Below are 15,843 nucleotides of genomic sequence, written 5' to 3' on the forward strand. Positions count from 1 at the left end.
GCGACTGGGTTGTCACTAGCCAAATGGTAAAGTTGTCAACGTGAGGTTGTAAGCCCTCAGTAGTCTACACTAGAACCCGTCATGTGGCTGCACTTTGTTAAAACTATAAAATGGCCTATAATTGTGTAATTTATGGTCAGCAATAATCATATATCTTCTTGAAAAAGCTGCGGATGGAGTGACTCCTCCCAACTAGCATACAATCCGCTTCCTGTCTGTTACTGAGCCCGACAACACCATATAAAACTTCTTTAGTGTCCCGAAGGAACCCTGCACAGCTCATCAGCCGTTTTCCTGTTTGACTATGCAACGCTCAGGAAGTGAACGTTTAAACCTCTGGTGAGATTAAATGACAGCTGTCTTTTTTAAATTTCGTGATCCCCTCTCGCCTCACGATGTAGGACAAATAAAATACGTCTGTAATTAATTCCAATTAACAATTTAATGAAAGCTTAATTCACCTGATTAATAAGGTTTTATGGCCAGTGAGTGAAAGGTACTTTAAATGTCGGCTACTTTCCTAATTGGCTGGTCCACATGCTTATCCAAAGCAGTTACAGGAAATATTATTAGGCACAGTTTTGATTACATTAACTGTATTAAATACTAATTTGCACATATTGTCATATTTAACTGCGTAACTCTGATTGTGCTATGTGAGTGTGTGTCAAGAAGGCTTTCTATAAAACGCTTAGACTGAAAATGCACACTGCTAATAGCCTGAAAAAGTGCAATAATAATAATAATAATAATAATAATAATATTATTAATAATAATAACAACAATAATAATAATAGTAATAATAATAACAACAATAATAACTAACAAGTGTGTATTTCAGTAAATTTCAGAAATGAATAAAGTATACCTATAGCAATTCAAATTAAAATATTGGATAAATTGTATTTGATTTCAGGAGTATAGTTAAGACAAAGAGACCAATTAAAGGCTCAAGAAGTTTTTATTTTTATTTTTTTATTTTTCGTAGTAGTTTACAATATTCAACTTTAACCATTTTTTTTTTTTAAATGTGGAGATACTAAATTTGGGGGCTTTATTAGGTGTAAACTATAATCATCAAATTTATTAAGAAATACATTTAGTAGTTTTTTTCAGTTAGTTGTCAAAAATACCCAGCTTTTCCATTTATGGTTACTTTTACGCTCACTGAAGACGTGACTGTTCCCATAGACACAATGTGGCAGCGAGGTCAACACCTTCCTCTTCAACACGACCATCCTGTTTTGTCATGGGTTATTTCTTAAATTCAATAGTGTTTCTCACCTTCTTTATCAAAATGCTGACACTTGCAACTTTCGTTGGCTCTACTTAGGGTTATTGAGGTGAGAAACACTATTGAACCATTTATTCAACACTATTGAATAAATATCTCACAGCAAAACAGAAAGTTGGTGTTGAAGAGGTAGGTGCTGATCTCGCTGCCATATTGTGTCTTCGGCAACAGTCATGTCACGACTCTCGTTTTCAATTAAAATAAAAGTAAAATGTTCATTCATCCCGTTCATTCATCATTTATATGGATTCATATGTATAACAACTTATTTTCTGCATGTAAATCTATAATTGTAAAACTATAAAAACCTGTTTTATGTGAACATTTTTAGCTTTCTGGAACAGATGAATTGGATTAACATTATTTCTAATAGGAAAAATTGATTTAGTTAGCATCTGTTTAGTTTAAAGTCGGACCTTCTGGAACAAATTAATAACGCTAGCCAAGGCTCCACTCTATATTGGAAAAAAAAATAAATAAATATACATATATACACACAGTATATACAGTATTTATATACTGTATATATTTTTAAACCAAAAAATCTGTGAATTTGCAGGGCGTGAATCCACTATGTACAATTAATGAATTCTTACATTAAATAATGAATAAAATATGTACTACAAACAAAAAGCACAATGTTTATGAATAAAGCAATATTAACTGTGTGGCTTTCACGTATAACGAAGGCTCTCTGACCTGAAATAATAAAGGGACCATTCCATTAAAATGGTGTTAACTTTGGCATCTAATTTTATTTAAGGACAATATACATTACATTACATTAGGACACATGTTAGTCATTTGATTATGTGGTTTTGGGCAACAAAATGCAGAAACCATTACCTATATTGCGTCTTGCTTTTACTGGCCTTCTTTTATTATTTTTTTGCTCCATTCACAATCTAAAATTGTCGCCATGATTAATATATGAGGTGTATTTGCCAGACAAATGTGGCTAGACTGCATCAGCACGGTTGAACCCTCTCACTTAATAGACACACAGTGCTGAATCTGTTGCTTGTTGTGATCTTCAGCGCTGAGTAGATATTCTCCACTCCTGTCTGCCAGCTGCTAAAATGTCAGGTGGTGCAGTAATATTTCTTCAACTAATACCTAGCGGAGGATTTTTGACAGTCGACACCCAACCATGTCCTAATTCCTCCAGCAGATGACGTCCACAGCGTTTGGCAGTGTTATTTTAGGGTTAACTAATCTTAGCCAGTTTAGTGGCGGGGTTTCATTACAATCTCTCCATGAATCTGCAAAAGCTATAAATCTATATTTGTTAATGTTCATTATCATTAAAAAATAACTACTGCTGATATTTATGTACCCAAAACAAACACTTATGGAAGGTGGATGTTAAGTACAACATTGACTTAATATATCACGAAATAATATTTCCAGTATGTCATGGTGGTGGTGGTTGTCCTTCGGTTTTTCTGGTCAGGGGTCGCCACAGAGAATCAATCGCATGATTTGTTTGACTTAGTTTTTAACGGCGGATGCCCTTCTTGACGCAACCCTCCCATTCATCCATGCTTTTGACTGCCCCTGGACGGCTCCAATGGCTGGATGTTGAAACCATTATACTACCATTTCCACTCGATCAATCCGTTTAAAAAAAGCTATTTACTGTATGTTACTTTTAAGACATAAAAAAAGTGTAAATCAAAGGCAAAACAAAAAAGGAAATTAAATTAAATTTAGTCATACGACACAGAAACGCAAATGAAGGGTGTGTTTGTTTTTTTTAATGATATTTTTTTAGTATGATTTACACAGTATTTTCAATTTAAAGACTATTTTGTGTTTTGTGAGCATTCTGTGTTGTTTTGCCATCATAGTCAAAGATGTACATTTGCATGCAAAAATAAAGTGTACAATGCACATCAAGGACTTTTCAAACATCAACTGACAGCAGGCCTCATGTTCCAACGTTTCATGTTACGGGATTTCGACTTACAACATTTCATGTTGTGACGTTTTGTGTTATGGGATTTCGAGTTACAACATTTCAAATTACAACGTTTCACCTTGTGACATTTCGTGTTACGGGATTTCACATTCCAACTTTTGTGTTATGACCATTCATGTTAAGGCATTTCATAGTTACGACGCTCTCTCATAAATTGTTAGTACTGTACGAAAAAAAGAAAGTGCGGAAGAATGCGTGGAATAAGTGGAAGAATACGTAAGCGGAGGAATGTTTTGTCATGCAGGTCGCTATACTGAGAAAGTTCTTTTTTAGGCAACTTTTTTCCCTTCAGTATGTCTCAAAAGCGTGAGGCAGACTCTTCTGTTCGCAGTGCGTCAAAGAAAAGTGAAAGTGACACAAACCCATGTGAAAGGATGGACAATGATAACTAAGCAGTGTAGTGGTCTCATTATTGACACTTCATCCTCCCAATAAGCCAGCCTCTCCCTCCCTTGAAACACCCCTCCCAGTGTGCAAGACAACTACAGGGACACAGTAAAAGAAGGAAGGAATTGTCCCTATATTAAATGTTTTTATTACTGTATTCTATACGTCATTCATGTGTTCTGTGTGCAGTGTTCGTGACTTGGTGTTAGTTTAGTTATAATTTAGGTATAAACGCCCACTTAAACTAAAATTCGAAGGGTGACAAATGGCGCAGCCGTGCGAAAGTATGTTGGCAAACCTCACTCCCTGACGTCTTAAAAGTCGTGCTTTTAGCTTGATGCCTAGCGCTCTGGACTCTCAATCTACAGACCCTATTTCGAGCCCCGGGCATGCATAGGGCCGCACCAGTTGAGTCCCATTGGTGCCATGACCTGGATTAGAGTGAGTGGTTTAGGGGAGTGAGTGTAACGGATGCCAGCTGTGCGAAAGTACACTTGTAAATCTTGATCGCTGACGCCTTAAGAGTCGCGCTCGACATCAAGTTGACAACTCGGGTATTTAGCTTGATGGCCAGCGCGCCCGGTGGACCGTGGCAGATCAGACAGACCTCCCATTTTTTTCCAGTTACTGAATGGCGTGGTAAACTCGATGGGGCAATATCCAAGTGGCTGTACTGCGCTGACTGGCTTTAAGTATCACTAATAAACAAGGTTGTTGCAAATTTCAGGGGTAATGCAAAATAGAATGCTTTGCATAAGTTGGATATACAGAGTATATACTGCAAAATTCAAGCACCCTGGTGGCAAATGACCTCTACAACCGAGATACACTGTCTCCTCTATAAAATAAAGCTAACAGCTGGCCGTATTGTCACATTCAGGAAAAGTCAGTCAGTCATCTATCCACTCTCCTACCGTGTAGTTGGCGGCATATAATTCCGTCTTTAAACATTCTCTCCACCCGCAGAGTTTTCACATCCACTCTGGGGTCATACAGCAGGAAGTGCTGGAATGGCATTGTGAGCCGACATGTCATTACCGACTTTACTGCCGCTCTCATTAGAACAGATCAAGTCAAACTGCAGCTGTTTTACTGTATCTGGAAAGCTGTGATAATAATTGTGTGTGGTTTTTGTGTGTACTTGTGGTCAAGGTTATGAGACAGAAACGAAAGAGCAAGAAAAGACGGGTGTTTTTTTCATGGTCACCAAAGCTGGATCATTTTGGTTATTAGGCGTTATTCCATAGAAGGGAAAGAAAGAAAAATAAACAAAGCTGTGACATTTTGGACATAATTTACCATCAAGCTGACAGACGCATACCTATCAAACTAGCTTGGATCATTTCAAGGTTGCACTGGATTTTCAGCGTAAAGCGATCCACTCCAGCAAGATGTTCCAGGGCTCTGTTTAATATGACGCTCATGCTGAGTTAGCCTTTAAAGCCAACCGCCGACTTTCTCAGGGCGACTGATGAGAGACCACAGTCAAGAGCATTTGGATAGGCCCAGTCAGCTGAAGTCAGTCTTTCCCGTTATAGCTTCATATACGATATAATTTAAATCTCACATAAACAATCATTATCTCCGCCCAGAGAGATTACCCTGCTTCTGGAAACGTGAGAGCCTTTGAGGCCAACGCAGCGCTCTTCTTCCTGCGTACCTCGCAATCTTTAGTGAAAAATAATTGAACACTAATTAGTCACGGGTGCCCCAGCTGTCTTGGATTTATTTTTTATTTTTTCCGTTATTCTTTATTAATTTTAATGAACACACCGTGTTGCTTTTCCTAATGAGCTTCGACATCCAAACATGAACATACATGTTTATCCGGAGACATGTCATGTTCCGTGATGCTGGTCATTTGGATTTGAAAACAATTTTCCCCCATGGGACATGATACATGTTTGGGTTTTTTTGGTCCTGTGTCACAAATCAAAGTCGGTTTGAGGAAGATTCATGACACTTTTTCCTCATGTAGCGGTGACTTTGAAATAAGATAATAACATCTATCCCACATTGGGGAAATTGCTCAGGTGCACGAGACAATTTGCAGTATAAACAGAACAACAAAAATGACTCAAATAAAAAATGGAACAAAGAAAGATGAAAGTAATACAATACAAATAGGAAAATAATGAATTATTTGAGCACACATATGCCAGAGCCATTTTTTTATCTTGCCATAGCCAAGATAAGAAAATGAAAATAGTAATAAATTATAAATACAACAATAAACATCAAATAATTGAAATAACCACACAGTTTGCACACAATAACTGTAAAACTACATTCACAATATGCACGAACTATATACAAAGGCTAAATACAAAAATGATGGGCACGGGGAGACTTTTGTTATCATTTGTATTATAAGAGTAGTTGTAATTGTAGTATACAGGTACTACTACTACTACTACTACTAATAATAATAATTATAGTAATAATAATAAAATTAATAATAATTCAGTATCGCTTTACATTTAATGTAACTAGTTTTCATATAATTATTGTAAAATATACTATTCTAATTATTATATTACATATTTATATATCACAGTTTCTTTCTGTCTCACACCTGCCTTATGACCAAGACCCAGGACCCCCACTGACTCCCCACCCCTTCGTGGAGTATATACTGTATGTTACATGTTCATTAACGCACATCATCACTGTTACTGCTTATGTTGCACACTTAAATTGCACTCTGCTCTAAACCAGTATAACTGTAAATATCGTAAAATATTAACACCATCAATATTCCTGTAACTAATACTAGGATTGTATGGTTCGTATTTAACGCCATCAGTAGTTCTTCAGTAGTTTTGCACTGCTACACTGTCACTTTTATATTTAGAATTTGTGTCTTCTGCTTGTTTTCGTTTTACACCAACCCACCAGAACAAACTCGTTTTACTGTGTGAACTGTACCTGGCAATAAACCTGATTCTGATTCTAAAAGTGATGTTTTTCCCCGATTTGTGGCGCCCCCCGGAGGCCACCGCGGCCTTAGCAGTTGCCTATATTGCCTAATGGGCCAGCTGACAACACAGAAAAAGAGGACACTATATACAGATGTATATACTATGGGTTATTTGTTTCAGACATGCTTAATAAGTTACTTTATGGAACATCACATTTGCACAATTCAACTAAGGAGTAGAAAGAAGCAGAGCTTATTTAATCATCATTTTACATGTTGACATTTCTTGTATAAGATTCTATGTGCTGATATTTAGTCACTGTATTTTGTGAAAAGAAAAGAATGGAAGGTGTTGATATATATATATATATATATATATATATATATATATATACAGTTAATATAGTACAGTAAATATTTTGTCTGAGATGAGTTGTCGTGTAGAAATTTTAAAATTTATCTAAAAAGTAGCTAAATTATTTTACAAAAAAAAATACACAACTTTTAGTTGAGGTGTTGTTTTTTTAAATCCAGGTTTATAATAATTCTAAAACAAACCATATTCACATATTCTTCCTGTATAACTAAGCCACATCCGTCCTCTGGCGAGGTCCACTCCAATTCCTTTATTCTTATCAAAACTGCAGCTGTTAGTCTCTTTTCAGCCTGAAGGCTTATGAACAGGAGAAACCTTATTGAGCAAATCCTGGCCGTGGAACAGGTCTTAGAACAGGAAGAATGCCTAAAGCTTCTTAATTAACCTACCAAAGCTTGTTTGTTGATGTGTTTAGTGCACTTCAGCAACCTATTACTTGGCTCTTTATTCATAAGCCCCTGACTGGAAGCGTTTCCTATTCCTGGTAATTAATTTGCCAATGCTGCCTACAATTTGATTAATCTAAGATCATTTGGTATAAAAATTGAAACTTTTTGCTTTGTTTTTGTCTCCCTGCTTGAAGCATTTGCCCGCGCTGGAATGGAGAAGGAGCGTGTAGATTGAGTATTGTCGTTAACCTTTAGGTGTAATGTGTTACAGCATGCAGTATATATTTTTTGAAAACGTAAAAGGTCACAGTGTTGGCAGACTGTGCTTCAGGTTTTTTGCTTTATAGGGAGAATTCTTCAAAAAAGCTGCTTTTGACCCACTGAGCCACAATCAATGAGTAAAAGGTCCCGGAAATGACAAAACAGCCCTCTCTGAACACCGTATCACTGTTGTTATCCTTGCAGGATGGACATTTAATCTAATTTTTGCGGCATCTTTTCTAATCACCTTCAACAAAACACTGTAGGCAGCGAAGAGGAAAACATGCACATTCAAATAGTTTTGCATGCATTGTAAGATATACTACTGGGATGGCTATTTCTTTCCTTGATACCCTAGTCCCACTAGAAGGGGAATGAGCCAGAATGGAAGGTGGAATGAATCTGAATGAAAATTCCTGGATGTTCAAAGTGCATTCAAAAAATTCTGAGTGCATTCCAAATATAAAAAGGGTCCCGAATATTTTGAGCATGCTAAAAACATTTTAGTTGGATTCGAAGTGGAAAAATATCATTTGAAATGTATTCTAACTGCACTCTGACTGCATTCTAAATATTCTTACGGTATTCCAACAGCATTTCAAACATTCTGATCGCATTTGAAAAAAAAATAATAATAAAAAAAAATCGCAGCCAGCTATTCGCGTCACTTTATACGGCAAGGCAAAAAAGAGCCAAGGTAACGCCACTCTCGGGCGCCAGCGTGGACACTGCAGGGGTGCTGAAAAGAGGTGCTGATACCGAAGAAGTCCACTGAAACGTCACTTACCATTGAAAATTCACATCAAGTCATACCACCAAGAAAAGAAGGAGCTACTGCTTTTCAACCCGCCAAAACAAAAAATCCCATGTAGACAGGGCCTAAAATAAGGGTGAATAGTTGAATGTGGGCTGTAAAAAGGAGACCCTGAACATGATGAATATTACTGAATGCCTGCAAATGGTTATCATTTTTTGCTGTGCGAGATCGTGGGGGTTGATAAGCGTGGAATGTGGCGTAACGCTCGCATGTCTCGTTGCCTCTTCATCTGTTCCAAAGGGGGGTCGATTAAGGGCTCGAGCACAGTGATGGCAGACTGAGTAGGTAAGACCAATGTGGTGCTGGATGACAATTGATTTCAGAGGCCATCTTCGTGTCATCCTTGCCTCTGATATCCTATCTGTCTGCGTGTCAGCCCTCATATAGCCATGCGAGCTCACGACGCCAGACGTAGAGCTGTGTAAAAGTGCTTTGAATCCAGGGCACTGGGGCCTTTCAATCGCACCCTGGAAAGAAAGAATGCCCTTGTGGAGCGCTAAGACTCGTCAGCAATATTTATCCCCTTGAAGCAGATTTTTTTTTGTAGAAACACTGTGAAGTTCACAGTCTTGGCTGCCTTTGTAGTTTCTACCAAAGCGTATTCGCAGCCCAGCTGCAAACACATTCAACTCAGGACATCAGAGAATAGAGCAATAACGCCTAAATGTCACTAAAGTGAGTTCTGAGTGGTGAAATTGTATTTCTTCCTGCTTTAAATGCACCACAGACAATGCAATCGCTCACACTGAATCGGAAAACAGCTTAAATCAAAGTTTGAGCAAGTGCCAACAAGTTAAATGAGCATTCTGTGTGCAATTATAGCCAACACAGACACTCCTCCATTATTCAAAGTGGGGTCTTATGCTACAGCGACGACATACTGCATCACGGAAAGTGAGTTTGTGTCTTTTTATTGGCCTAGATTTGGGATTTTAGTCCGAGCATGACGGTGGAGCCTGGCCTCGCTCCCCACTGCAACTTTGAAGTCACGTCAGGAATACTTGCACTCATGTTTGGCCACAATATTCCTTTGCCTCCCGGTGTCTTAACTATCAGAGACATTTGGAAACTCACAGTGCCTCTCCACCACCCCCACCAGTCTAATGCGAAGCCATGCGGACTGATTTGTCTGGAAATCTTTGAAATGGTAATATGAATGAGGCGAAGCATCATCTTTCCCGGGTGGCGGAGGAAGGGAGGTAGGAAGTTGAGGTTTTTGGGAGCAGCACTCCGGGTCACAAAGATGTAATGATGGCTTGCGATGAGCTGGGTTTTGCCGCAGGATTACCGTCTGTCCTCAAAGCAAGCGTTGCTTACCAAGGCCAATGTTTCAGTCCCCGCAGAGCTGCCACTGCCAATATGAAAATAGGAAGGCATCTTGGTTGTTACAATAAAAGCATGCAGTGTAATGGGCTTTGTGTGTGTGTGTGTGTGTGTTTGAATGAAATAAAACCCACTGCTGAAAAGAAATCAAAATGATGGCTTTTGTCCTGTTTGTGTATTTGCTCTCAAAAAACCCTGCATTTATGTTATAAATTATACAATATAATTCATATTAAATTATTATTATTAATAATAAACAAAACGACCAAATAAAAAAAAAAAAAGAAAACAATGAAAAGACCAAAAAAAAAAACCCAATGAAAATAAAATGGACTCTCTTTTGTCTCTTTTGGCAAAAATTGCACACAGTAAAAATCATTACATTTCTGATTTTGAATCTGTGTCGCTTTGTTATTGTCTGAATCTTGACAAAAAAAAAGAAAAAAGAACCCGGAAATACCCGGAAAGTTCACACTGAGTCAGCTCATACACTTTTCACCTTTTCATGTCATAAAATGACGATGCGCAAATGGGCTGAAATTGACATCAGATCGTGTTTTACACACCACATGCACAAAGAAAGTATTCAGTCGTGTAGCATACGACATACACAACTAGCAAGTATTACTGTACACTCTCTATGTGGGTAATGGTCTCACCTTGGCCACCTCAAAAAAAGATGTCTGGCTCTGCCACTGCACTTTGGACACCCCTGGCCCGGGACTGAGGAACTTGCTGCTGCATTTTGGACCAGCTGGAGGTGGCTTAGGCAAGTACACAAAGCAATACAATTGTTAAGTCTTGAAAAGATAAAGCCATGTACAGTGGATCGCCACACATTTGCGACCCTAGAAATTGGAGCTTTGGTGATTTTTTTTTCTCTAGTAATTGTTTTTTTCCCCCACTGTAAGCACATCTCATTGACCCTAGTTGGTAATAATTCATAAATACGTGCGTAGCGACGATCGCTTCTATGTGCGGTTATGATGCGCTCCAAAGATGTGAAGACAGGAAAATTATGTTTGCGGCATGTTCCCGTTTATTGCACACATTGAACTGGCGGCTGCTAGTACAGGAGCGTGCAGTAGCATGCATGAATGTGAATGAGCGTATTTGTGAGCGTAAGTGCATGAGTAAAAACAGTGAGACCTCCCGCCGCCCGACCCATGGCCTGTCACTTCCACACTTAGTGCAGATGAGGCACCGAAAAGCTTGTGAAAATTCACACAACTCCATCGTCTCCACAGGATGACAAGACAAGATGAAGATGATGACTTGTGTCTAATACGATGGCTGAACCTCGTCCACTTTTCCCCCTTCCTCCTTCAAAATCTGGAAATCATCAGTGCACCTCCATATCTCCCTACGGCTAGATATGAAGTGAGCTCACGTTCTCAACATCTCCATCCTCCTTGATTGCCTCCCAAATAAGTCACACTGTTCAAACAAGCAAAGAGCGCAGCTCCACTGCCTCCCATTGTCTGGCTCTGAGCTATTGACGCTGCACTTGACGATTTATTATAGGCACCTTTCCCGAGTGACCGATAAGCGTTGTGATGGATGCGTGATTTTTACCGTGCCAAAATAGCTTTATCTCTCCCCTCCAAGCTACTATCTGCACCAAGCTGATGAGCTCTGACTTTCTCTCGCTCTCTCTGTTTTTCCCTCGCCCCTTTTTCCCCCCCCTCATCCCTCTGATGGCAACCACTACTTCCCTCCAAAGAACCAATTTCAGCAGGAACAAATGTATTCTATTATTTACTGACTTAGTTATCTATTCACTTTGTGGATTCCCCCTTTCCTACCACTTTATTTGTTTATCTGGATGCATCGCCAGTGTTTGTCAGCGCTTGCATGTGCATTTAGAGGACTTGACAAGCGCAGAAATTTGTGCATGTTTCTCATACCGTGATACTCTTTCACAAGCAATGTCTTTTTGGAGGAAATTATATGCAAATCCAACTGCAATTAACTCCATAATCACGGCAGACATGCAGCACTAAACAAACAGATTATTATATACGCTACATGTAAACATAAACATACATACATATACAGTATATATATTTTTTAAACCTGCATCTTGGCTTTGTGATATAGTTGAGAAGTGTATTGTTAGTACGAACTTTGGTCTTTGCTCATTTTTTCGTATTTTTGCCGTTTTCTTTTTTAAATCCATCAATCCATCCTCTTCCGCTTATCTGAAGTCGGGTTGCACGGGGCAGCAGCCTAAGCAGTGAAGCCCAGACTTCCCTCTCCCGGACTACTTCGTGCAGCTCCTCTCGGCAGATCCCGAGGCATTCCCAGGCCCGGAGAGGCTTAGTTCCATTTTCCTCATAATACTATACTTTATTCTCGTAAAATTGTGCCTTTTTTCTTTCAATATTTTCACTTGATTGTGTTTTTAAAATTTTTCAACTATTTAAACTTTATTCTTGTACATTTTCGTCTTGTAATTATGACTTTATTCCCATAATATTTTAGTACTATCTTTATTCTGGGGACATAACCTTTTTTGTTACCTAATTTACCAAAAAGTATTTAACTATTTAAATTATTTAACTTTATTTCTTGTTTTGTTTCTGATAATATTACCACTGTGCCGTGGGCCGACAAAAAAAAAAAAAAAAAAACAGGTACACTTTGGACAGCCCTGATATAAACAAAACAAATATTTTCAAAATAAAGTAAAGAAATAAAAGAAAAAGAAAAATATTTCATATCTACAAATTATTATTAATGAATATACTACTACTAGTAATAATAATAATACTAATAATCTAAATTTATGTATTTAAAAAATGAACGTGTAATTATTTGTTGGAGTGAGGCATGTTTGGGTAGAAAACCCCACAATGCATTGTTGTTATTCTTGTGCAAGACAGTGCGTGAATGTAAATGAATGTTGAAGATCAGAGAATGCTATGAAATATTTACTTCAACGCTGCAAGGCAGAGTGTGACGTATTTTCGATTCCACTTGGCGGTGAATTCTTTTTGTGCTGCTTCCCTTTTTGAATGAAAATTAATACTATGGTTGGGAATGTACACTGCGTGTAGTTTATGCATGCTTTTCAATAGCAACTAACAATAAGGATTGTGTATTCGTTTTTGTTTTGTATTCTATGTCGAATACATGTTCATCACCGTCCTCATTGTTTACGTCTGCTTGTGATCCTTTTTCCTGTCCCAGATTGCAAATATTCAAAGGTTATGAATAGTTCAGCAATGCATACGTGCATCCAGAATAAATCCCAGTCGTGCCCCACATTTTTTTGACGCGTTGTCCACATTACTCATCACGACTAAGTCTGAAAGCTTATAGGAATTTCCTGCATTGGCTTTGATGGGAGTTTCTCAAACTTTAAATAACCCTGATGATTACCAGTGTTGGGATTTATAGTAACGGGTTGTTTGATTGATTAGTACTTGAAACATTACAATAGCATTACTGTTTCAGACAGTGAAATGAGAAGCGTTATTATGCACAGATAACGATCTGGATGTCACTTTAGTTGCCGTTGTTCACTACTTCTGCACAGGAAGCTAAATAGCTACTCAACAAGCGTTGTGGTTACTTAATCAGGAAAACACTGCCCCCTAATATTTTGGTAGAGAACTGTACGTCAAGCGATCAAGTAATTCTGTTACTAATTTGGTTATTTTATTGCCTAAGCAACTAGTAACTATTGTTGCGTTTTCAATGAAGATGTTGGTGCCACCAAGTTAAACCGCTGGAGGATAGATTCAGCATTTAATTGTCTTCATGAATATGCAGTGAAAATTGTAATGACATTAAATAAACTCCATTTCAACACAGACAGATAGATACATGGTGCCATTACAACACAAAGTGCATCACAATTTGGCAAAGTAAGCATTAATATCCAAACTTGTCTCAAAAAACAAGAATATAATGAAACTTACGGCATTCCTCCTGGATAATTCAACGTGGCCTCTAACGACGTTTCATAACAGTCTCTTGGAAGCGATCTTTTTCACCTGCGAAAACCGGAAGCGAAACCGGAAGTAGATGATCGGAAAACCGGAAGTACAATTTAGCGATAATATTCTTTAATAAAAGCGTCAATGAAACGTGTATTATTCATTTAAACAACTTATAATCGTTTTAAGAACAATATTTTTAGTATTTATTTAAACCAATGAACTTACTTTACTATTTATAAACATGCCTTGAGGGCAACAGGAAAAAGCGTGCTAAACTGCGATGATTGCATAGTGAAAGCTTTCTGTATTGTTGTTGCAAGTGACACTGATTGTGTTTGACTTTCAAAGATAGAGGACATCCCCATTTAGGGCACGTGTTGAAATACTCCGAAATGAACCAGATGCTCTCCAAGATTGTTATTGTTTGAAATCCTTTCTAAAGAAACATGCTGATGGGAACGAAACTTCAACGAAACATATGAAAATAGTTTAGTTTGGCTCTCTGTGGTCAATGTTAGACAGTGTCACTTGTAAAGCATAGTTCATTGATTGTATAGGGATCCATATATACAGTATATACAGAACCAAGAATTGGACTTTCCACCAAGACATGTAGACAACTGTTTAAAACAGACAAGCTAATGGGGACCAAGAGCCCCTTGTGTCTGTATAGTAATCTCTTCTGTGCAAGCCCGCTTCAGCCATGTGTTTATTTATATGTGGCAGAATTGTCCCTCTGCGGGGAAGACACAAGGCAGTGCTGCAGCGCCACCCAGCTTGTCCCCCTCAATTGTCATTTAACTTCCAACTTTTGTCATGCCAACGCCGTCAAACTCAATTTCTAAGTTTTTCATCTGCCAAACACAGATGTGTTTAGATGTTTAGGGCTTGGGATCATGCTGTGGTTGGGGAAAAAGAGCCAGTATGAACTCACTAATTGGTGAATCCCAACATTTCAAAGTCTGCTGTCAGTCCCCAAAACACATTGGTTTCTTTTTTGGCTTGTGGAAAGAAGCAAACATTTCATATTTAAATCCATGTTTCTGAAATACAGCTGATGGTCTTAATTACCAGTGGTCTTTAAGAGACTAAAAATGTGGAATTGAGTTTATTTTCATATAGTCAAAATATTCTGTCACCAGTAATTTGTGGCCACTAGTATTTTTGCTACAAGTATCTGTGTTTGCACAGTGGGAGTGAGATCATGAGCAGTGCAGAGACTAGGGATATGTACCGAAACTCGGTATCGTACTGGAATCGGTGCCTCATTTCGGTGCTAAATAAAAGCAGACTCAGCCACCTGCAACAAGTACTTGAAGGTGATATTGTGAGACGAATATCTTATCAGTAATGTAGTGTCCTGACAAGCTGCAAACAGAGTCGAACGCTCTGTTTAAACTTTATTGCCAACCTACACATGCCAATCGCAATGCTGTTTTTTAAGTGCTTGTTCGGGCACCATTTAAGCACCAGCACCATTTGAAAAGTACCGATTTGACAGCAGTATCGCATAATATGGAAACAATACCCAACCCTAGCAGAAACCGGTCTTCCAATTTGCCTTTATCACAAAGTGTAATAAACTGTATTTGCGTAGGCCGCTAATCTAAGCAAGCTGAGCCAAACTCATTTAGAATATGTTCAATTTGCTTCCCTTCACTGTTACTCTTTACAAACACCTTGAAATAGAAGTTAATTTAAGCAAAAAGCTCCACCTGGATCATAGATTTTAACCATGGAAAGGAGTGTTGTCATAATGATAAGAATGCTTGAGGCATATTTTATCTTCCCATTATTTCACTCGCTGTTTATTTAGCTTGGAGATGAATGCACTAAGACTCCCTCTGGTCTAAGCCTGAACTCTCTCTGTATTAGATGAATGTTCAAAATAAGCAGCGTCAGTCTTCCGGATGTTTGGCAGATATCAACAGTGGAAGCTCTTAAGTCGAACATCCCTGAAGTCATACAGTTTTTAATTTAAGCAAAGGTTTTGAAAAATACACCAATAAACCTGCAGACCACCATCATGCGGAACCTCAGCATGATTCTTGTTTTGCTGTTTTGCAACACTTATTCCCAAAGCAGAAGAACTCTCAACAACTCTGTGTTGGGTGGAAAAAAGAATATGCATGAGAACAGCACTCACAT

General features: G+C 38.2%; 1 long non-coding RNA gene across 1 annotated transcript; it reads right to left on the minus strand.

Annotated features, from left to right (window-relative positions):
- Positions 1-7,004: 7,004 nt before the first annotated feature.
- Positions 7,005-13,765, minus strand: LOC129172745 (uncharacterized). Its single transcript, XR_008567075.1, has 3 exons — positions 13,675-13,765; positions 10,408-10,512; positions 7,005-9,776 (listed from the first exon to the last, which is right to left on the minus strand). It is a non-coding gene; the product is annotated as an uncharacterized LOC129172745 (long non-coding RNA).
- Positions 13,766-15,843: the final 2,078 nt, after the last annotated feature.

The sequence above is a fragment of the Dunckerocampus dactyliophorus genome, chromosome 19 (genome assembly GCF_027744805.1).
Source record: "Dunckerocampus dactyliophorus isolate RoL2022-P2 chromosome 19, RoL_Ddac_1.1, whole genome shotgun sequence".
NCBI lineage: Eukaryota > Metazoa > Chordata > Actinopteri > Syngnathiformes > Syngnathidae > Dunckerocampus > Dunckerocampus dactyliophorus.